This window comes from Adiantum capillus-veneris, chromosome 3 (assembly GCF_014529385.1).
Source record: "Adiantum capillus-veneris isolate H3 chromosome 3, ASM1452938v2, whole genome shotgun sequence".
Classification (NCBI taxonomy): domain Eukaryota; kingdom Viridiplantae; phylum Streptophyta; class Polypodiopsida; order Polypodiales; family Pteridaceae; genus Adiantum; species Adiantum capillus-veneris.
Window position 1 is genome coordinate 153,273,654 of NC_140933.1, and position 11,547 is coordinate 153,285,200.

An 11,547-nucleotide genomic window follows, 5' to 3' on the forward strand; every position below is an offset into this window, starting at 1 on the left:
GATCACTTGGATTCTTTTCCGGGTGCGATAATCTGGGCGTTTATTTGTGCGGTAATACAGGCGGTAATTGTCGTGGTAAAGCTGGGGAACGCGCCACCGGGTTTGCACCATACACTCTCTCTCTTTCTTGAAGCTCTCTCTCTCCTCTTATGCGGTAATGTTGTGCGGTAACAGCACCATTCTCCCATAGTGCAATGCCATGGATTGAAATGCAAATGTACACTTGAACAGGTGAGACACATCTCCCATGGAAGGATTATAATGAAAAAGATTATATTACCAATAATTGCTCATTTGATAGGTTTTGGAAAAAAAATGGATTTGAGCCTTGATTGGTGAGCTTTATATTTGAAAATTATTTTTACAAATTGAGAGAATACATTTGGAGTGTCACGTGATTGTGTATACAACTTGCGCTTAGCAAAGTAGTGGTAAGTTTTGAATACAGTATTACATCTTCTCTACATTAAGTGTTCATGACTGTAACCATGATGCACCATCAATAAAGCTAAGGGATTGAAAGGGAGATGCTTCTGCATCAGTTAGGTCTCGTGCCCAACCCACCCGCTTACTTTGATCAGCTCCTGGCCCTATACATTTGTATTGTCCAAAAAACACCTTGCTAAATGGTACAAACATTACACCATGAAAGATGTTAGAATCTAATAATCAAGTTCTTGCTCGGGTTTCACCACATTTTTTAGCAAAAGGCCTAGGACCATAAGTTTCTTATAAGTTTGATGCTAGCAGGGTGATAAAAGCATGTCTAACTACGTAGATTTATAAATGGTTAGGACATGACAATTGCAAGAGCTACAAGGCTACATAACATTATATATAAGAGTTTGAAATGTGAAATCTTTTTGAAAGGATTAAAATCTTTTTTCTTTTTGGCAAATCGCACAACTCCACTGTGAGGTGACAAAGTACGCCCATGAGTGCCAACGGCGGGTCACTTGGCCGTAATCAAACCGATGACCATGGTCACAAAGGATGAATGCTCAAACAACCAAGCTAGCTCCTTTGGACAAAAGGGTTTAAAATCTTTTTGAAAGGTTTAAGATCTTGTCCAAATTTTGGGGAGAATTTGGCAACATCCTCATAGATGATTGTTTTGTTTACTGTATACCCTAGTGTGCACAAGACATAGGTGAAGCCTCACATTTGAATTACGCTCCTTTGGCTCTTATCTTATTTACTTGGACCCCATTGTAAATACTACCCATTTCAAGACATCTTTTTAAAACCCCTCATGTGTGAATCTTTTTAGGAAGATAACATACCTTTTCTTTTTGAAATCTATAAGTTTTTTTGAAAATGGAAAATTTTATATCTTTTTGTACATGCATTTAGGAACTTTAGATACCTTCTATTGAACTAATGTTATTGATAGGTACAATTTTTGTAAGTGACCTCATACACTACAAGAGGTTGTGTGCTCTTGTGACGCTATTAACGACGGAAATACACTGGGTTTTTATAACCCCCGGCGTCGTTAAAACCGTACACTATAGCGACGCTCATAGCGACGCTACAGAGCCATAAATAGCGACGCTCGAGAGATTTTTTTTTTGGTGGCAGGGCATTCAACCCATCAACCATATTGTACTTGATTCACTTTTTAAAAAAAGTGCAAGGGTAGATAATAGACCCAAAATAGTCACCCACAAGACGCATTGTTTGCAAAATTGACAATTGTATACATCATAGGCAAAATGAATTGATTGGCAAATGTAATAATGACAATTGTACAACATCATAGGCATAAAGAATTGATTGGCAAAAGGAACTGCGGTGACAAATGTAATAATATACATGGTTCAAAAAGACGTATAAAATCCGTCTCATGATACATAAGCTATGAGAAACCCTAAACTAATGCTATCTGGCTACGGCTAAACTGACGTCGTCTAGTCAGACGTCTCATAGCGTCCAAGCGGCGTATCTGTCGGATTCTGCAAAAAAAGACAATAAGACAGCTTTCAGTAAGTATAAACATATAACGACATTTATAAAACAATACAAAAAATAAAAAAGAGTAAATCCTAATACTAACCATGCCGCCGCGAGAACTGAGAATGTCCATCAAGGCGTTTAAGCCCTTCCTGCCTGCGTACTCGCGCTCGTACGGTGTGGGATCACGTCCTGTCATCGACCACTGTCAAAACATACAAAGATTTCATTATGTTAGAATTAAAAAACTCATAAACCCTAAACTATCGAACATAAAGAGCAATGTGAAAACACTTACAAAATCGGCCTCAAATGATGCCCATCCACCGCTCCCCAAGTGGTGCGAGCTCCCTGCCTCTACTCGCGCTCTGGCTGTATCCTTTTGTTGCTTCCACTTGTCGGGATTCTCGCGCGCTCCTTTCTTCGCATTCTTCCAATCTTCTTTGGCCAGCCAATCTGGCCTGTTCCACCCATTCTTGATTGCTTTTTGCACTTCGGAACGCTTGTGTTTGCAGTATTCGCGTATTCGAATCTTCATCAGGTCTTCATTGAAGCGCTGATCCCGTGTTGGAACGGGAAACTCATCATGAAGTATGCTGATGACTCTGTTTTTTAAATCACTTGGTACTTCACTCCATTTGTTTAGTATGTAGTGTCTAAACAGTTGAGAGCAAAGACCACGCATGCGCGAGATCACCTTCTTGCCATCATCATCCATGATGATGCCGCCGCTGATGTCGACGGAGTAAGGCAAGCCCTCTAGCCGGTGACGCGTGAACCTGGGTGTCCCGGCAGGGGTCTCTAGCGGCGTGTCGATGGGAGTACGGACGTCAGGTGTCTCCACCGGCGTCTGGGCCCCGAAGCGAGGAGTGTCGAGTGGGGTGGCTCCTGGCGGAGTAGGTAGAGGTGTGTAGCTTCTAGGAACAGTCAGCCGTGCAAAACCTGGCGTAGATGGCGATGCTGTGGCTGGTGTGGGGGCGGGCAAAGAAGGGGAGGGTAAAGAGCCTCGTCGAACACGAGGCGGTGTGGAGGCATCGGTGGCGGAATCCCCACAACAACCGCCACCGCCACCACTAGAGCGCCGGTGTCTAAACGAGTGTGAAGCTCGTCTCGTCGACGCGGAAGCTTCGGAGCGCGCCGAATGCTCCGAAAGAGAGGGAGATGCGGATGGAGTAGGAACGCGCGATGATGCGCCAGAGCGATGACGCTCCACGTACCACTGTCTCTGCTGCGGTGACAAAGAAGAAAGAAACTCCTCATCATCCATACCTGCATTAAACACACGAATATTTAAACTTAATATTGAATGAATAGAGTAGACAATGACGCAAAGACCATTAAATACAATGACGTAATGACGCATATAAATACAATGACGCAATGAATTGAGTGATAGAAGAGGCAAGTCGAAAACTCAGAATTTTCAATCAAAAGATGTGAGCGTGAGTAGAAAAGAGCGTTATACACCATGGAAGGTACTTAGAGAGCCAGAGCTTTTACAACACGGAGCAAAATTGTTCAAATACAATATTTGTGGCTTTAAGAGATCTCTCTCTGATCCTCGCATAACTCAGCATAACTTCCTATATCTATATAGAGCTCTCCGTTTAAACACATATCCTCTGTTTCATTTTGTAGCTCTTCTGCATGCACCCCATATAGAGTAGTAGCATCTTGATGCTCGTCTGGCACCACCGCAGCGGCTTCTGATTGAGCATTTTCTCTGATCTCCTCCATTGATGTCGTTGTGATTGGCACATGGTAGCCTTCATACGTCCTTGCACTACGAGGGGCTACCTCTATGACGTACCACCAGTTTGATGTAGACTTTGTAGGATGAAATATTACCTGCCAGAGCCACATAACTTACATGAGAGCTTTCAAGCACATAACTTGTAAAAGGGGGATGTTAACTATTTACATACTTACTTGTTCACAATGCTCGGGTAGTACGAAAGTGTCTCTTAGGTCAGTCCATTTCTTAGTAGAATCCACCTCAAGAAAACCAGACTCTCCTCTACGCACAATAGCGTTGCGACCCTCCATGATTATCTTGAACCATTGCACGTCGAACAAGTCGACAAAAAATCCTCTGTAATCGATCCTCAAAATCTCTTGCAGCGTGCCAAAGTAAGTGAGTTCCGCCACCACAAGATCTGCATCAGAGGAACGTCGTCGACTAGACTGTTCAAATTTTGCCATGATTCCACAATCTTGAGTAAAACGCTTTTTGTCGATTCGTTCCACCCTAAAATGTCGACCTTTACACCATGCTGCTGTGTATGACTTATACTACAATTACGAACAAAGATTATGAGTGGCCGTTCAAACGTTTATAAATAAAGTCACTTGCTAGTCGTACATTGCAAACTTACCTTGGTCGCGCAACCCCGAGAGTACTCCCACTCTTCTTCAGTCACTTCGTCACCGCATTGTTGTGCGCTTTTCAATTGGTTGTGCAACCATCTTAAGCTCATGAAGGTTGGTAGGCTCTCCAGAACCGCTGGATAGTGCATCGGTGGTCATCTTCCCCGTCTCCACTCGATTCGTGCCCTTCGTCGCTCTTGCTTTGCATCCTCATATTGTGAAATCCACTTTTGCATCACTGGATTGTGAAGCATGAAAAATCGGTTGATTTTAGCCTCTAGATCTTCCGTCATCTTCTTCTCAACACCGAGATTGCACATGACAATCCCAGATATGCGTTCATCATCTATGGTTCGCCATAGCGTGTCCCGGGATTAATTTATCAAATCCGTCTAGCCACTCTCCAATGTACACTAGGGACTCTGATACCAACCAACCTTCTGCCATGCTACCCTCCGGACGTGCCTTTTGACGCACATATCCCTTAAGCGTTTTGATGAAACGCTCTAAGAAGAACATCCATCTGGAATGAACTGTGCCAGCTATTTCCACCTCATCAACTATGTGAACAAGAAGATGCACCTGAATGGTTAGCATTGTAGTAGAAAAATGTTTCTCAAACATGCACACAAGCTCCGCAGCATTTAGTTTGGCGAATGGTATGGAGTCTACGTTGATCTCCTTTTGTGAGATCCATTGCACCAGCTTTGCAAGTTTGTAGATTGTGTTACGGATGTCGAGAGACAAACATCCCTCAATGGCAGCCGGTAACATAAACTGTAAAGTATGTGCAGCAATGATATTAAAGTCCACTATGAACGTACCTGACACATTTTATGCCAATCGTGTGACTTCAAACCGGTAAGCTTTCCTTCTTTAGTAAAACACGTTCGGAGCGAGTGCATTATGCCAGTGGGGGTCCCCAAAGATCGAATGGTCTCTTTTACTTTGCGTTCTTGGGCTCCTGTGAAAATCCATGGTGCTTTAGGGAGTTTTATCGATCCATCAGACGCTGTTTGCGGCCAATATTGCTCCATACGATCCACATTTCTAAGGTCAACTCTGGCTCCCAAAGTATCTTTCTTGCCGGTCAGATGGTCCCATAGTAGATTACCCACATCCTTGAATATGTGCATTGGATCGAGCAAGTGATTGATCATGAGTCGGGGCCAGTATGGTAACTCGTACCATGGAGATAGTCTCTTCATCCCTGGAGGCAATCCGTCATCGCACATCTCCTTCTGCTCTAACCATGCTTGTGCAGACATCCTTGGTGGCTCTCTTCCCAAAAAGCCGTCGCGTAACACATGATTCTCTGGAAGATACGCTTGATGACCTTCGTAGATTTGCTTCTTCAGTGAGGGTGCCCTACGTGCATTCAGTCTAGGTCCACATGTGACACATGCTCTGTATCCGCTTGTTTGAAGCCCTGCATGTATACACATGATAATAGATCAACTATGGAAAAAAACAAGATTTACAGTGTCTGAGTGAGGAGTGTCAATAGATCACCTGAGCATTCTGTTAGCCCGGGATAGTCATGCATGGTCCACATTAGAATGCCTCTGATCAAAGCATTCCGTCGTCCTGTGTGTCGGCTCATACCCACCACCTCTATGCCAATCCACAATTGTTGTAGCTTTTCCAATAGTGGACGAAGATACACATCCATATTCCCCACTTTATATCGCCCTGGCACAATCAAGCTTAGCCATAGGTGCCCCTTCTTCGTAGTCAACCACGGGGGAATGTTGTAGTTGACGATGACAACGGGCCATACACTGTAAGATGTTGATCTTTGACCAAATGGATTTACGCCATCCATAGCCAGACCTAAGCGCAAATTTCGAGCTTCCCTGGCAAAATCCGACCATGTTCCATCTATATGTTTCCACGCTACGCAATCTGCAGGAATTCGTAGCACACCATCCGAAGATTTATTCTCCTCATGCCATGATGCTAGGGCGGCCATGGACTTACATTCGAAGAAATTCTTGATGCGAGGAAGCAGAGGAAAATGTTGCAAAACCTTTTGTGGAATTTTTGTCCCGTGGAGATCTACTCGATATCTTTCGGAATCACATTTCGGACACTTCTCCATGTCTATGTATTCCCCTCTGAAAAGAATGCAGTCATTAGGACAAGCGTGGATAGAATTGTAATCCATCCCCAAGTTTCGCAAAATCTTTCTTGCTTCATCTCGGGAATCTGGCATCACATTGTCAGCTGGTAGTATGTGCTCTTTCAGCAATCTACACAACATAAAAATATGATACAGTCGTGTAAAAATCTATCAGATCATTATACATTTAGAGTTTTATTAAAGTAAACTAATTGTAATAGATCACATGAAAAGCGCTGTGACGCTAGTGTCACTCCATCCAAACTTTGCCTGCATGTTGAGAAGAACCAGGAGTGCTTTCAATCTAGACATACGTGCTCCATTATACAATGGCGTATCGGCTTCACTTTTCATATCATCATAGACAAGCCTTTCTGAATCCATGATCGTCTCGATCATTTCATCAATCTCGGGCTCAAACATTGCCTCGTTGGGAATGTGCTCTACATGATCATCCCCCGAGCTATCAGAGGCTACATCTTGTGGCCTCACATATGCTGCTTGACCAAAGCGCCTGCGAACACGTCTATTGGGTTGCAAGATTGCTGCTTGTTGGCCAGCGTCAGAGTCCGACGAGTTATAATTGGCAACAACTCGATCTATAATAGATGGATCGAACTCGCCAAATTCACGAACGTGCTGCAAAGAAACACGTCTTGTCCGTCGCACAGCATGCTTGCATTGATTACAAGGACATAAGACCCTCGTTGAGAGATAGGTGTTTCGGTTGGACGGTCTCACATTCTTCGTCTTATCTCTCTCTCTCTCTCTCTCTCTCTCTCTCTCTCTCTCTCTCTCTCTCTCTCTCTCTCTCTCTCTCTCTCTCTCTCTCTCTCTCTCTTTACCTCACATTCTCTAGTCATGTCCAATCCCCGCACACCTCGGTCTAGAGGTGCACGGAGATCAGAACCACCGGGTTATAATCTCGTCTTTATTGGTCAATACCTATATTTGTGGGTACAAGAAATCTACACACCCACGTCTACATGATACTGCATGTAGTGGACAAAACCCCTTTGCCTCTTCTGTAGCTGTAGCACTTCACAGCATCTTAACATCTTTTCACAGTAGATCTTTTCACTGTTCGTCTAACTTTAAACCCTAAACCGTAAGTAATTCTTGCGTGGACTCGATCTAACGTAAATAAGCGTAAATCTAAATAAACGTAAATCTCTTCTTCTTGTGTGTGTGTGTGTGTGTGTGTGTGTGTGTGTGTGGGTAAACCTAAATAAACCTAAGTCTAATCTAATATAACATAAATCTAAATCTAACGTAAATTATGTTATATTAAAAACAAAGAACTAAACTAACAGGGATTATAAGAACTTTAAAACTGATTTAACACATAATTTTTCACATAACTCGGCAAGAGTTGGCATTCTCATCACTAAAGATGTGAGAGTTAACTTCCGGCGGTGACGCTGCCTCATCTCCATCCACATCTGACGACAGCAATTGGCCCTTTAGACCGTTCTTGCTCTTGTTACTAACTTTGAAGTTGCTGTTGAATGACTAGAGGTTGTCTAGATGGTCATTGTGTCGGGGATGTAGTGACTCTTGCCGCCCTGAAGATCCACCTTCTTCCCTATCTTCTGAAGACATTTCACCAGTAATTTTGGATCGACGGAGCCCACCATGAGTGAAGGCAGCAATACCCTATATTCCATTGAGGGCTTTCTTCACCCGCTTCATGCAGGCATCGCAGTCTATGGAGACCTAAATCTTATCTAATATAACGTAAATCTAAATCTAGCGTAAATAAACGTAAATCTAGTTAAAAATAAACCTAAATCTAATTTAATGTAAGTCTACATATAACCTAATCTTTAACGTCTTTTAAGATAGTTTCCTACGACGTTATAACTCTCTTCTTCTTGTGTGTGTGTGCGTGTGTGGATGTGTGTGCCAATAAAAAGAGATAAATGGTATAACCTTTCTATCACCCATGCCAAGTATGATAGATTGATTATGCCATTTTCCTCTTGAATAATAGGTCTTGAGTTCAACTCCTCGTCGGCTAGATCTTTAGTTCTTTTAATTTTAATTAGTTTCCTACGACGTTAAATTAGTTTCTCTCTCTTTCTCTCTCAATGTGTGTGCATTTTTTTGGATCGTATGCATGTTTTCTCTCTCTTTTCCTCTCTCAATGTGTGCGTTTTTTGTTTATGCATGTTCTCTCTCTCTTTTCCTCTCTCAATGCGTGCGTTTTTTGTTTATGCATGCTCTCTCTCTCAATGTGTGTGTGCATTCTTTGTTTATGTATGTGTGTGTGCGTTTTTGTTTTTGTTTGTACTCTCTCTCTCTCTCTCTCTCTCTCTCTCTCTCTCTCAAAAACACTATGTGTGTGTGTGTGAGAGAGAGAGAGAGGGAGAGAGAAAGAGGGGAAGGGAACATGAGAATGAGGAGAGGGAAGGAGCATACCTGGCTCTCCTTCCTCTCCTCGTGTGTGTGTGTGTGTGTGTGGAGAAGAAAGAGAGAGAGAGAGAGAGAGAGAGAGAGAGGGAGAGAGAAAGAGGGGAAGGGAACATGAGAATGAGGAGAGGGAAGGAGCATACCTGGCTCTCCTTCCTCTCCTCGTGTGTGTGTGTGTGTGTGTGTGGAGAAGAAAGAGAGAGAGAGAGAGAGAGAGAGAGAGTGAGGGAGAGCGTTACCTGCTCTTTGCTTGAGGGCGTCGAAAAATTTAAATCTGAGATCTGAATTTTTGAGCGCGCTCGGTTATTTTCTTAGCCCAGCCGGCGTCGCTATGAACGTCGCAAATTTCTTTGTAAATTTGCGACGCTCATAGCGACGTCGAGATTTTTTTTTTTGAGCGTCGCTGTGTGAGCGTCGCTAATATGAATAGCTTCTTGTAATGATAGCATTGTGTTTCTTGTTTGCTAAGCATACAATGATTGTTTCATGGAGTTCCTTTGATGGATACAAGTTTCAAAAAAATGGAAAAATTTATCAAGGTGTCCCTAAAATTTGTAACAATAGAGTTAAAAACTTCCCTTCCGTTAAAAGAATCTATAATGTACCTCTCATTTTTTTGAAAGTGCCATAAATTTTTTTACCAAAATTCTCAAAAGATCAATTGTCAATCCCCTAAATATGCAACTTGAATTCAACTTAAATTTTCAAAAAATCAATTGTCAAATGCCGGAGTCCAAGGCTTTCAATGAGGGCAATTATAATCTCTTTAAATTTAAACAGCTGTAAAATGAGAGACCCTTCCAAGGTATACTTGTTGAAAGAAAAGGGAATTCAAAATGAAAATGAATAGTAGAGGCACCGTTCATATTTGAGGGCTTTCTCTAGAGTTTAAATATGTGTAAAATCTGAAGGGATGAAACCGTTTTCTAACTAATTGCTGCTTGTACAAATTACCTGTTGCGGCTAGAGTCGCCCCAATTGTACCAGCCCACAGGCTTGATCATGTCGGCCATGTAAGGGAAGGAGAAGACGACACGAGAGTAAGGCCCCCACGCCCTCCCCAGGTATGCCATGCCTGCGCCCGTCACCTTGCAGTCCACGAAGGAGAAGCCCGTGGCCTCTCCCGGGCTTGCCCGCTTCTGCGCCGTTAGCGCCTCCGTTGATCGCTGCAGAGCCCGTAGCTCGCATCCCTATAAGTAGTCATATATTGCACTAGATAAGTTAATTAGCTTAGCTGCCCATCAGTATATACTGGCCTTAAATTATACAAAGCCTGATCATTCATCAGCGCCGCCCTACCTTATACAACGACTGCCCATTTCCGCAGATGAAGTCCACGGAGCCTTGAATGAGACAGCCCTCGAAGTAATGCCTACCTTTATCATCATATACAGTGTCCTGATGTCCTGGAAAGTTGCAATTGTAAAACGCAGCCTTATCGCCAGACACCCTCAAAGCCACTGCTTGCTTGTTGGTTGAGCCTATGGGCGGAGCCGGTGCCGAGTTCTATAATACGTCAAGAGATCATCAGAGAACTATAACTATATTCACGTGTGTATATAAATAAAAGACTAGCACACTCTCACGTACGGTAAACGTAATTGCTTTGGCGATGAAGCTGTGAGAGTCAATGGCCACGGAAGCGCTGTTAGGCAGCCCGCCACTACTCGCGGCCGTGTCATGGCAGCTGATGGTGGTGAGGCCTGCTCCTGCCCCCTGAAATGTAATGTAGGGCTTTCCCGAGGGTACATGCACTTTCTCTCTGCAACCAGTTAATTAATACATTAATTGCATAAGGCATGATGATGATCTTGAGCTTAAGCAAGTTAGTCGACAGGTATTCGAGAGATAAGAAGGGAGGTAGAGAGGAGACGACTTCCCACTTATTGATAAAGGCCTGCCGCAATCTGGATGACAACGCGTTGGGCATTGCCAGTGGAGACGGCGTCCACAGCATCTTGCACGCTTGAGAGCCGCGCTCTGGATCCCGCCTTTCCCACCGTCAAGGTGCGCCCAGCAGCTAGGAACTGATGTGCCACCCCGCTACTACTATCATTCAGGTCAATTTTCGCTGCACCCACTCGAGCAACCCACGCCACAAAATCTTTCTCCTTCTCATCAACAATATCGTCAACTACAGTACTGCCGGCAGAGCTTGACAAGGCGTCTCCAACGTGAAGAAGGCGAGCCATGCATACGATACTTGAATTGGCAGTAGTACGGTAGCTGCTGAAGTGAATGTAAACTTAGTTTGCAGCGCCATATTTTTTATTGCAGGACTTAATGCTGAGCATGCATGAGTAATAAAAAATGCAAGTATTACATTTAATCGTGTGAGGCTTAACAATATGACTGACAGCGCCGCCCTTTATATATCCGCAGCTACGTACCCCCTTTTAGAATAAATAATCAAGCAGGACCACCTCCACATTACTAGTTTGTCGTCTGTATTGAACTGGACGTCAGTCGTCTGTACCTCAAAAGGCTAAAAGGCGTATAGGGATGGCGCCCGAGCGTGGAGCGATGGAGGGCAGGCGCTGCTGCAGGGACCATAAATTGTTATAATTGGGCCCATCGACATGAGCGGTTAGATCAAATATTGGATCACACGGCCTGTTAAGAGATCACATCCAGACTCATCTATTTAACATAATATGGCGGAGGGGAGTGCGCTCTACACGTGGCACAAGCTG

General features: G+C 43.6%; 1 pseudogene; it reads right to left on the reverse strand.

The window, feature by feature from the left end:
* Nucleotides 1–474: 474 nt before the first annotated feature.
* Nucleotides 475–11,117, reverse strand: LOC147461979 (putative pectinesterase 53; annotated as a pseudogene).
* Nucleotides 11,118–11,547: the final 430 nt, after the last annotated feature.